At 44.0% G+C, this 13,081-nt stretch overlaps 1 protein-coding gene across 1 annotated transcript in view; it reads right to left on the bottom strand.

Moving 5' to 3' along the window:
* GLI2 (GLI family zinc finger 2) overlaps positions 1–11,555 on the bottom strand; it is a 190,723-nt gene extending 179,168 nt beyond the window's left edge. Inside the window, exon 1 of the mRNA XM_008638300.2 lies at positions 11,207–11,555. The gene's annotated coding sequence lies outside the window, so the exon portion shown is untranslated. The remainder of the gene's footprint in view (positions 1–11,206) is intronic.
* Between the last annotated feature and the right edge of the window lie 1,526 nt (positions 11,556–13,081).

Consider the following 13,081-nt stretch of genomic DNA (forward strand, 5'->3'; position numbering starts at 1 on the left):
CACCTAATAGTCTGAGGGGAAGAACATAAAATCAGATTTTACGTACCGTACTTTCAGTCAGCCATTTTCTCAGCGGATTTTTATCCTCCAACTCAATTCCCACATCATTAAAGTGATGCTGTCTCTTTAAAACACAACGTGGTGCCGTGCCAAAGCCTGCAATAAGAACCACTGGCACCAAAACAGTCAAAGCACACAGCTTAATTCTCTACTTAATAAGACAATTAAAGAAGAGTATTTGGATACAACAGTCTGCAAGTACCAACACAGAGCACTGGTGTCTCCCAAGGCATGTTGATCTGAAGGCTTTATCAGAAAGCATCTGTCACAACCAGATGCCATCAACACCTGAGAAAAGTGGGAAATAAAGTGGGTTAATGTGGCTGTGATACACACAAAGGCATGCACTGCCCAAGTCCCTGTTTGTGAGCATTTTAGAGGGTGCAGGATAAAGTGCCCTGATGTAAAAATGCTCATAGATTTAAATAAATTAAAGTATATGTACACAGCTACCTCTGTTAAAAATACAGTCTTGTGGAAATTACTCAAATTACAATGGAATTAAGAGTGCTGTGTATTTTGTGTATTCACTGCCATAATCATAAAAAGGCTTCTAGCAAGGCTGTTTTTAAATACTGTGCTTTGGCAGATGCTTTAACACACGTGGATGAATTGGGGTACAGAGACTAACACAGGCACCAGTGATTGCTCATATGGAGTCTCTTGACCATATCTGCCTCTAAGTTTCCAATCAAATAATTCTCAGATGTCATCTCCTAGCAGGCTTCATCCTGCAGAGCTGAACCAAAGCTAGAGAGAAAGATAACAGCAGTGATATACGAACTAATTAGTCATTTGATTAGCTGGCAAGAAGACAAGGTCCTGCAGTTCTGTGACCTAAAAATGCCACTGATGACCTTAAAACTCCATCTCAAGGGTGTCTGGAAATCTGTAACCTCCAGGGAGACAGAGAGAGAAACGGGTGATGCCTAAACTGCATTAGCTTACATGAGATGTTGAAACAGTGCAGACATCAAGCCGAGGATAGGTGTGACATTTGAAGCAATCAGCCAGCAAAAGAGCACCTGCAGCACTGCACTCTGTTTGAACTGCTGCACCAAGGACTCCCAGTCCAGCCTACATGGGAGGTTCGTGGGGCAAGTGGTTTAGCACACCCAGAAAGCACACCAGGACCACAGACCTCATCCTAGCAACCAACAACACACAGCAAGAGAGGAAAAAAATAAACCAGATAAAAAACCCCAACTGCTCCTGCTTTGTTACAGCAGGGCTAACAGCCAGCCAGTCCCAGGTGGCAGCTGCTGGGCTGCACCACGCCAGGAGAAGAGAATGGCTGATGAAAAGAGAGAGAAGTCACTTCGAAGAAGACATCCTGAGTGGTTGCCTTCTTCACTTCCACTGGCGGGTCCTACACTTCACTGGAGATCTGATTTTGGTAAATCCCATGAAGGCACCAGTTATTCCACATGCAGTAACAGGAGGAGGGAGTGGGGTGATGCCAGGAGGTCGGTCCCCTTAGGCTGCAAAGTTGCATCTTCAACAGCAAAGGAGGAAGATACCAAAATGACCAAGGTTAGGGGTCCCAAGCTGTTTTGGGCCCCCTTCCTTCAGCCTGACAGCTGGAGCATGTCATCACCTGACTGCACCCAATGCACTGAAAGTTTCCAGCCTAATCTGAGGCAGCTCCTCCCTGGCAAGCCACCAACTGGTGCAGAGGAACCCATAGTGACCAGAAACAGGCCAGCCCAAAGTGGGCAGCTCACAAGCTGTGGGTTCCTCTCTACCAAGAAAGCCCATCTATCTCCCACCTTCAACAGCTTGGATGGAGTCTGACTCTTGGGTGTCTCTCTACTGTGAGAAGAGATTAAAGGAAATAAATGCATTGGCAAAGATCCCCCTGCCATCTGCACCTTGGAAATGCCCTCTGGAACGGAGAAGAGGAAGATCCCTCACCCTGCATGCCCCTGGGAGAATGGTGCAACCTCCAGCAGCTGCCAGCACTGCCCTGTTTCATCCCCGTCCTCTCAACACAGATCCAGACCTGCTTTCACCGCCCACTTCCCCCATGTGCTTTGTCCCAGAGGGATGAACTCACCTCCAGTATCAGTGAATTTCTCAGAAGAAGTCCAACATATAGTTTAAATTTTACCAAGCCCTGCCAGAGGCCTTGGAGTAAAATGCAGAAGTAGGAATGTTTTCTCAAATAGAAAATGGAGATTTAGAGGGCTGCAGCAGGGTCTGTAAATTGGTGCAGGCTTTGCTAAGATAATACAACCCCAATACACACAGTGTTTCCCCCTCATTCCCTTTTCTCTGAAAAAAATGGGGGAAAGACCCCCAACAGCACACATAATAAATCAAAGATGAAAAAATTGGCCATGGATGTGGTTCAGTAACACATGTGCTGTGCTCAGCCCTGTGTTCCCTTACAGCTCTCAGAAGCAGAGAGCAAAGTTAAGAATACAGTTACTGCAGTTACAAAGAAATTTAAGATTTCCAAATCTGACTTATTGTGAATTGAAACAAAACCTCAAAATGCTGAAATTCTCCACAAAAGGAATTCTAAAACAATTACTTGGAGTCCACTGAAAAAGAAATTATATTGCTACTGTATTTCCTACAATGGAATTATACTTTAAAATTCTAAACAGAAACTTACTTCAACACAAAGCTTGTAAAACAATGAATTGTTAACACTTTCAGAAAAATCCTCCGTCTCTTTTCTGCTACTTTTTTACAACACTGACCTGGTTTTGTAGAGGATTTTAGTGTTGATGACGCCAGATATTGGAATATGATTCCATCAACGAGTCCTAGCCAGGAAATACCAAAGCTGGGGTTGCCAAAGCAACATAATTAACTTGATCACGGTACATACACTGTGTGCCACTTCCCAAATGGCCCTTTAACACCCAGATAAATCCTTGGCTTGAATGGTGCCTCCTAATGAATTTCTCCTCTGAGTTCCTCAAGAACACAGAGCAAAAGGAGAAGTTGTCAAAATTACTAAAAGCCAAGTACCACTCTGCTCCCTGGCCAGTGGTCCCCTGGGCTTGATGAGGTCAAGGAGCAATTTTGAGCCTACTCCCACAGCTATGAACTGCAGCAATCACAGAGACACGTGACCCTGTTGCATGGAGCAAATGCATTTTGTAAAGATTCACTTTTAATTCACTGTTACCAGATTTAAGAGGCTGGATTCTTCCATGGCATTATCAGTAAAATTACTGCCACTCAGGCAGGGAGGCCTGAATGTTGGTGCTAAACCTTGATCCTGGGGCCACAAACTTCAAAACCGGGATATGCTGTCACTAACTCAATGTGTACAATGTATCAAAAATAAGAATCTGTCTGTTCATTTGGAAAAAAAAATAAAGAAAAGTAAGAAACAAACAAAAAAATTGAGTGATGGGCTTTCAGCCTGTCATCAGACCACTGTGACCTCAATTTTTGAGAAATAAAGTCAAAATCTATTCTTATCTTCAGAGATTCAAGATGTATTTGCGTGTCAAACTTTCTCCCCCTTGTCCTTAGCCTTTGGGAAGCCCACTAAAAATCATATCAAAGCCTGAAAACCCTGCGATCACATTCGCATTCACCTTTGACCCAGGATGCCTACAGCTCTCACCACCTCCTCAGCTCATCTTCACCATGCGGCAAAGGCAGCAGGTCTGGCAGCAAACTGCTCAGGATGAAATAAAGGCCACTTTGCATAGCAAAATCGTGCTGCCCTGCTCAAATTCTGAAGGCCAAAAAACTTTTCTTTGGCAGTTTTCTGCTTCTTTGTATCCATGAAGGATATTTTACCATCACCTTCCTCTCCTTGCATACAAATATTTGATTATTCTCTTTGAAATGTCTCTGTAACATCTACAGGCATAGGATGCCGAATGCAAACACTGATTGATTCTTTCTTAGCCATCAAATGTGCTTACACAGCAACTACACACAGCAAATGCACACAAATCTCACATTTCACGTTTTAAAATATGAACATGCTGTGGTTTTTTTTTTACTCAAACATAATGAATGAGCTTAAATATTAGAACTTGAAATTATTAAGTAAATCACGGCACCTGTAAAGCTTTTATTTGCATAACATTAATTCATGATGGCATGTAAAACAAATTCATCACTCTCACTATATTGTAGTCTGATTTATGTTAGAATTGGAAAAAATAAAAATCTTGAGCACAAAATTATGTTGACAAGATGTACGTGCTCTTCGAAGCCCAAGATTTTTTTTCTTTTCTGAAGCATCAAAACAACTAAATTATGGGAAAGAGGGCTGGGAGAAAGCATCTTTAAAAATGAATAACATACTAGCGTCACACATACACACTCTCCAGTTATTAATGTCAAGCATGGTGAAGATACTCTAGAAAATCATTACCATTCATAGCTACTAACAGCCATTAAATTTCAATCAATTCAACTTAACACAAGTGTACTTCAGCAGCCCTTACAGTTCCTTATAGAGGTGGCTCAGAAAGTCCTGTCTGACTTATTGCATTGTCCACCGCACAAAGGAGCATTGCTTAGCATTGCTCTGAAAAGGAGCGATCTTGGTGTTGGGAACTGATGCTCTTTTAACACCGCTGCAATCAACAGACCTTGCTTTTAAAGACGGTGTGATAAAAGGGCTCTAATAGAGCTCCTCAGGTCAGCATGGAGGGGAGCAATACACTGATTCTAGCTAGGAATGCCACTTTCCAAGCTGAAAAAAAAAAAAATTGGTGAGATGTTTTCAAGGAGGTTTCAATGAATTTTAGCGACAGAATCGAACTGCTTAACACAGTGCTAAACAATTTCCAGGTGATCCACTTGCTCGAATAGAATATAATCACTAAATCTACAGGACATTTAAACAAAACAGGATTTAACTTCCAGGGTATTTAAAGCTCCTAATGATGAATATAAGCCACAGCATTGTAATATTACAGCATCTCCACTCTTCTGAATTGCATTTGTAACACGGGAAGTTTTTCCACTGCATTTGCAGGAATTAAGATGTGCAGCTGACCATCCCTTGCACACTCTGGGAAGAACGAGCTGGTCCCCTGCTGGGGGTATTTGCCACCTCATGGCGGGGGTGACGGACTGTGGCCACAGGGTGCTCACCTCTGAGGGGCTGGACCCACACCGGCTTCCGCTGTGTAGCGGAGCATCCCAGAGAAGGTGTCTTCCTCTGGAGAGATTACGTTAGTTCCATCTGGATGAGTTATCTACACTAAAATCCTACATTTCACAGGGGATAGAAGACTTTTTATTACTATTCCCGCCCCTCCCCCCCACCCCCCGAAGCCCAGATTTTCCCAGCAGGGTTCATTCTGCTGGGCACAAAGTCCTCTCTCTGGATTTACAGGCAGTTTAAGCTTGCAGGTGTGTACTCCTACAGAACAGAGTCACTCCATGCACAGAAAAACAGATGCAGTCACAGATGTGCCATCACTGTAGCTGAAATTACAAGCTCAAATCCAGAGTTCTTTTTGTGGCTTTTAGCTCATCCCTTAGAAGTATCAGGATTGATGCTACTATTCATTAGGAGAGTATTTGGGACTATTCTACAGAACTCTATGGTTTTGATTCCCCTGGGATTTAGACTTAGCATTTAACATGGAGTAGCAGTAAAGTTCTTTAGAATCAAGAAACACCCAAGTAATCTCTCAGGCAGATATATGCTTCATTTTGACTCATTCCCCTACACTTACAAGCTGCACTAAATGAAATGAAATGAATGTTAAAAGGGGCGTTTATTGAAAAATCTTCAGTGACAGGTTCAGAAAGTGCCAGAGTTCAAGTAAATCGTTCCATGGAAAATGTTAGCAAAGCTTAATCATACTGGAAGCCACATTTAATTACAGCTTTTTAAGTCCATCTGGGAAAAAAGAAGCGACTTAAATATGTCACCTGAGATGATCTAGATACTGAAACTATTTGTAAGTTAACAAAAGCATTTGCATCACAAAGCGCTCTGGGGCAGCACCACGGCAAAGCAGATGTGTAATGAACAAGGATCACAGCACCAAAACAATCAGGACTGTAAATAACTACTACTAATCTGCAATCATTTAAATTTGGATTTAATTGCTAGGCAGCAAATACATTTAATTCTTGAAGAGGTAAATGCTCTACGAAATACACACTTAAAGGTTTAGTGACAGAAGCACCACAGTCAAGAATCCGAATGTCAGGAAGGCAGAAAAAAGCCAAGGAGCAGAGCTGGGGCTGCCATGAGTTCACAACTTTAAACAAACTTTTCCCTGGAAGAGAATTAATAATGTGGCCATCCCCACTGTACATACTGTAACTACTGCAGGAATGACACAATGAGGCACATGAGAGGCAAGAGGGTAGTGACTATAGAACAAAATTCAATCTAGTGGCTAATGAATAAAAAGTTCCTTTTATTTCTCAGTTGTTTTTGGTTCATTAAATTTTCCACAGATTTGCAGAGAAGAAAACGTGATCAATAAACCTTGACAAAAGTGAACATGTGAAAAAGGCGAGAGAAAGGCACAGGAAGATAAAAGTGATATCCCGATCACAGATTTCAGAGGCAGATGACCAGAGCTCTGGGCTGCTGAATAATCTGAATAGACCATCATTTCTTTACAGCCTTTTACTTTCTTTTCCCTGACTGTTGGAACTCTTCATTCAATACAATAGTAAATGCACTAAAACTTTTTTTCTTATGCTAATGGTCGAAATCGGGCGCTCACAGTTAAAACACACTTCCCACCATTTTGTTTTCTTAAAAAAAAAAAAAAAAATTAACCTATTCAAGTTAAACTAAAATGTCAAAGACAGCTTAAGGCTTACTCTCACCATTCCTCAAAATTAATGGTTTTCTCCCCAGTAGATACAAAAAGAAAAGACTTGAATAAGGATAAAGCTGCAAGACTCTTTTCATATGAAAAAGAACACTTAGAAAGTAAAAAGAAATACATCCAGTACAAAGATCCTGGTACCTACAGTTCTAATTTGTATTGTTTCCTCTTAGAATATTTATAATTGCAGAAAGGTGTCAGCCAATCGCAAATAATTGTGAAACGATGAGAAAAGATTCACCAGTGACTAATGTATTTGGGCAGTCATGCCCATAAGGGTATCAGAAACGCTTCCACTCATTACAATGGGAACCCAAGGGAGCCTATTTTCATTTTATTTCTAACTTGGGTGTCCACTTCCAGGCACCCAGGCCTCTTTTTCTGTGGTACTGAATATTCACAAATCCGAAACAATTTTTACAGCTCTGACCTTCTGAATTATGGGACAACTTTCCTGTTACCTTTGTGCAACACATTTCAGCTTTAGTATTTGGGTTCACTTTGTTTATAAGAAGTTAAAGGGTATGGGGTGTGGTTTTACAGTAGCCAAGAATGAATGAACGAAAATTCTGTGGCCTGTCCTGGACTGCGCACACCTAACATTTTCTCCAAAGTTCTACCAGTTCCCAACTGGAACTGGTCTGTAGAAAATTTGACCTGATTACCCACTATTTCCATTCCAGTCACTTGTTCACAAGGGAAACCTGCAATTTTGCCTCTTAAACTATCAAGATTGCCATGCCAGATGCAATTCCCATTACTTTTACACCAAACACCAGTTAGTTTCTAGAAGATGCATATATATGGGATCTGCTGTATGCACAGGTTGAGAACTGTGCATATTCCACACACATGCACAAATGTGTGTACATATATGTAGATATGCATAGGCACATATGTATTATCTGCCTTTTTAACACAACGCCTTCTTGCTGTCATTCATACAAGGATTCATTCTTTGCTGTTATTTTATTTAGTGTTGTATTAATTAATTCCCAAATACCTCCTGTTGTTTTGGTTTTCTTTAAAAGGGTCCTGGCAACAGAGCTGAAGCAAACCCTAAATACCACTTAATGCTTTGTGGCAAGTTGTCCTAATGTGCAACTGTTTAAAATATTTACCTGTGCAGCTCTTGAACAATGCCCTGGAATCTTTCCCATCAGTAAGAAAGCGGACAAAAAGCAGAGACCGCTTAACCTCAATGCCTTAGCAGCAAGTGAGAAGTGCAAATATTGCATTTCTATAAAGCCCTAGAAGCTTCATAGAAATGGAGTGGCAACTAATTAGTTTGATGCTATAGTCACATCTAATGTTCCTAAGTAGCTTCTTTGAAAAAACTCACTGCCTTGAAATCCTTGGCCAGATTATTGAGTGGAGGCTTTGTGATGGGGCAATAGATAGGTGTTTGCTCCACAAATACATACAGATTTTGGTGACTGCTTACTGAATCCACTGCCTTCACTAATCTGCACTGGAAACTTCACTATGAACAGACCACTTCTCAGAGTACAAAAGCATGAAGTATCTGTGTACCTTTCAGACTACAGGGCAAACAACTGGCTTACAGTAGGCCACCAAAACCAGGAGCAAGCAGTTAACCAAGTGTCCTCTGTACTTGCAAACAGAGAATGAGAATAATGCAACTGCTATTAGGTCATATGTTCTACCCTATCCTTAAATAAAAACAAGATGGGTCCAGAGGACTGAAAAATTCAAAAGTTCTCAATAGAAATTAAGTATCGGGATCATGAAAACATATTTTCAAGTCAGACAAAACTGTAGCGATCACGTAACCCTGTCTGTATACAGCTGATCACACAGCCCTAGAGCCTGTGCAGCTTCTATACAACTGTGCCACTGAAAGGGAAGTCGTGGTATAAACCTGTAAGATCATTAGAATCACAGAAAGAATAAACAAAAATGGTTCTTTGACATAAAAGTTTAAACTGGTTTTCAAAACAATGCTGCTCATTTTCAAAAAAATACTGCTCATTAAATATATGCATCCAGAAGGCTGTCTTTTCTAAATGTGACTTCAGTGTAACATTTGGGAATGCAAGCTGCTATGTATTGGATGTCTGAGGTCAAGTTCTGTTCTCTTTTATCCAAGTATAACCTGGAGCAGCTTCAATGAAATTATGCTAGATTTATATTGACATATGCATCTAGTTCAAATTCTTCTATGGCTCTAATTTTTCTCTAATTGAATGACCTAACACAAATAGTGTTTGTCCATCTGTATACATCCCTTTTGACACACTGGAGAAAAAAAAAAGAAAGACATTGAAAGGAAGTTGGAAACAGTCCTCGAGATCTGTTTTCCTTTGAAGAACAGCAGTTGCATTTCTGGGCACTTCAAAGTCACATACTTTAAGCAATAACAACATTTGAGATGAAGTGAATCTTACCTCAACTTGCTTTAAAGATCAACGCTTTCCCAAACACACACCAGAGGTTGGATATACACATAACCATAGATTAACAAGTTCATCTTCAGTGAATCAGGCACTTTTCAGTGCTGCAGATAGGTCATGCTTTCAATCAAATGACAAATTTCCAGGAGTTGTTTACAGTGGAAAAGCCATAATGAATTTTATTCTCTTCTTAAAAGTTGTCAGTTTTGCAATAACATTCAATACAACATTTTTATTGCAATTCAAAGTTTGACAGGTGTCAACATTTCCTGACGTTCCAGCCAAAATACAAATTACCATATCCACCCATCAGAAAAGTTGAACCAAATCAATTCACCAACTCTAGTTGCTGGATGCAGCAATTATCAGGCATTTCAAACATCCCAGCAGCATAAACAATTATTTAATTATTTAGCAAGATCCTCTTTTCCAGGTGAATGTAGTTTCTTTTCTAACGAAGTATATTAGGTTTAGAACTAAAAAAAACCCAAAACAAAACCAAAAAGACCTCCAAAGTTTTTCTTAAAGCAAGGTGGCTTGAACAAACAGATAAAATCAGCAAGTCTTATAACAAATCAGTCTATTCCACTTGTGTGTATTTTGAATTTCATGGCTTATTTACTTAACTTTTTTGGCACCAACTCCACAGCACATGCCAATACAATATTTGTTTAAATGCTGTTTTATGCACATGCTAGTCAAACGCTTACTTTCAAATTCTTGTACATCCCAAGAGCCTCAGTTGTTTAAAAAAAAAAAAAAAACCACAAACAAAAAAACACCAAAAGAAAGGGAAAAGGGGATTGGCAGGGGTGGACAAGGTTTTACAACTAGTGCCTTTATCTGTGGCCGTAAAAATATAAACACGATACGCCAATAAAATGCTAATTTCTGTACGCACGAAGTTTTCCAGCACCTGGGGCAGTATGAAATGCGAGGGCAGCTATAGGAAGACACAAGTTTCGCTGGCCCGGCCGGCGGTGACCCCCCACGCCTGAACATTTGGTCACCCTGCCCTTGTACCGGGGGCCGAGCCGGGTCCCGGCCCCGCGGAGGGGGCACCGCTCTGCGCGCACCGCACCGCGCCCGCGGCTATGCCGCAGCCCCGGCCCGGGAAGTTTTGAAGCCCAGGCTGCAGGTTAGGTAAATGAATAAATAAATAAATAAGCCCATAAACCTCGGAAAAGCCGGCAGCAGGACCACCGATAAATCATCCTAAGCCCCCGCACTGGAAAAGTCAGGTTTCCCAGGAAATGATGGCAATCACTCGAGGCAGAAAAGGCATCTAGATGAGCCCATCTCCCTCCCCTCCTCCTTGATTGTTTTAAAGCCACCGAGTCCGGGGGAAAAACTCTCAACTCTCTAAGTCCTTAATAGGATTGGAGTCCGGGTCTCTCCAAGCCGCTCCTCATCACACAGGGATCAAGTTGCAGCAGGGAATTTTTTAAATTCCTCAGCAAATATACTTGTCGAAAGATTGCCCCTCCCGGATGGGGGGATGACAAGGAGGCGAGGGGGCAACTTCATTTTTCTTCTGAAAAAAAAGACAAACTCAATGCTGGCTTTGGGGAGCCCTGCCGTCCTCCGGGACCCAGGGCAAGGCGGTCCTGGCAGCAGCCCGGGGCTGGGACTGTCACCGCAGCCCCCGGGAAAAACAATGGCCATGGAGGCACGGTCCCGGAGGGGTCTGGACGGGGAAAGGGGGGCACACACCGGGCACACGCGCGACCCCATCCTCCCCGTTCACCTGCGAGGTGGGGGGGACACACGGGACGGGCCCCCCTCGGGCACCCGCTGCGAGGAGAGACCCTCACCGAATTTGTACCCTCCCTCACACACACCCCCCACCGGCGCAGGGCAGCTCCAACCAAAGCGGGAGAAGAGGAGGGAAAAAAAAGAATAAAAAGCACAATGAAAAGACACAATAAGCATCAACTTTACCCAAAAAGCGGAGCAGCAAGTTTTCAGCAGACGAGCGGTTGCCGCGGAGCAGCGCTGCTCCTCCGGACCCCCATCATAAACTTGGGGGAGGGGGGCGTGGGAGGGACTTTCCCTCCGTCCTTCCCTTTTGTGCCTCTTCCCCCGCTCCGCTCCGCTCCTCGCCAAAAGCTGCCGCGGATCCCGGCGGCGGCGCGGTGTTCTCCCGGCTGCAGCCGCGGAGCAGCTCCGCGGAGGCGGGCAGGGAGGAAGGGCTGTGGAGGGCCGGGGGCGGCGTGCAGAGGTGCGGGGCGCTGCGGGGCAGCTCCTGCTGCCCATCTGCCCGGGCCGCCGGCGGGACACGGCGCGCACACGTACACGTACTTTATATATATAATAGATATACACACACATGCACACACACGATGGATGAAGTTGAGCAGCCTGCAGGAAGACGCTGGAACGCTTTCAAGCCCTGACACAAGAGGAAAACTGGCTCTAGGGTCTGTTTTCTCTTCCACCCGCCCTTTAAAAAAAATAGGGAAATCTAAACCTTCCCACCCTTTCGGCGCGGGAGCAGCGCACCGCTCCGGATCTTCTCTCTCCTCCCCCCAGCCCCTTTCATCCCGGATCGCCCCCTCGCCTCGGCGAACCGCACCATTTTGGGTGCGGGGCTTTCTGTGGGGCGCGGTGGGATCCGCCCGGCCAGCCCGGCCCCGCCGCGCCGCTCAGGAGCGCCGGGAGCCCCCGCACACCCCGCTCAGCTGGAGCGCATCTGCAGCGAACCCATACAAATCCCCCTTCCTCGGGGAAAGCCGCCCCCCTCGTCCCCAAACAGCAGAAGTTCGGCCTGTGCAGATTTGCTCGCGCAGAGGCGGGGATGGAGCTGGGGGTGGTTTTCCTCCAACTTTGGTGGTTGCTTTTTCCCCGCGAGGTTGCGCGACTTTTCAAGCCCCCGCCCCAGCAGGGCTGGAGCAGCAGAGCTCCGCGGAACATCTCCGCACACGGGCAGCTTTACCCGCCAGGAACATCTAGGGGGAGAAAAGCATTCATTAAAGACTCTTCCCTAAACGCGATAAGCAACCTCACCGGAGCGCGATAATCTAGTTTAATCCTCGTGTTTTGGGACCGAGGCTACGAGGAGGGGAGAAAGAATCTCCAAAAAGTGCCCCGCTCCCAGCCCGAATATCTTCGCTTTTGCTCCGATCTATATTAAACAGCAGTACCAATGAGAAACGCAGCAGCCTGAACTTGGACTTTGGCCAGGCTGGGCTTGTTATTTGATTTGTTTTGATTTCTTTGGCTATGGAATTTATCAAAAGTTTAAAATACAACCAGATGCTGTTGGGAAGGGTCACCGCACTGTACTCCAGAGCAAGCTCAAACTCGCTGTATCATCAGGGTATCTGACTCCGGCAGGATTATGGCCAGTACCATGGCAACCGCATGCCACATCAGCCCCCAGCTTCACTTTCAGTCCCTTGGGCAGAGTTAACATTTGCCAGCGGATTTGCCCGACACGCAGCCCAGGTCCGGGCAAGTGGAAAATGAGCACAAACCACTCAGAAATCTTCCTCTTCTAGCCTGTGCAAAGCGACCTGGCTGGACTGGTCCACACTACAGTCTTAATCCTAAAAACCAGCTACCAATTTGGGTGCCTTCTGTACGAAAATTTGCACACATACCTTTTTTTTTTCTTCTTTTTTTTTTCTTTTTTTTTTCTTTTTTGGATGGCATTAGAAGGCTGGTGTTTGAAGGTGACAACTGGCTCCCCATACACTCCCAAATCCCATTTATTCCATTCAGATAGGCTGGGAAGGATTGTGTGGCAACAGGTTATTTTGCCAACCACCAATATTGCAACTTTTTTGGGGGGTCAAAGTCTCGCATTAATATGCA

This window comes from Corvus brachyrhynchos, unplaced genomic scaffold (genome assembly GCF_000691975.1).
Source record: "Corvus brachyrhynchos isolate BGI_N302 unplaced genomic scaffold, ASM69197v1 scaffold126, whole genome shotgun sequence".
Taxonomy (NCBI): Eukaryota; Metazoa; Chordata; class Aves; order Passeriformes; family Corvidae; genus Corvus; species Corvus brachyrhynchos.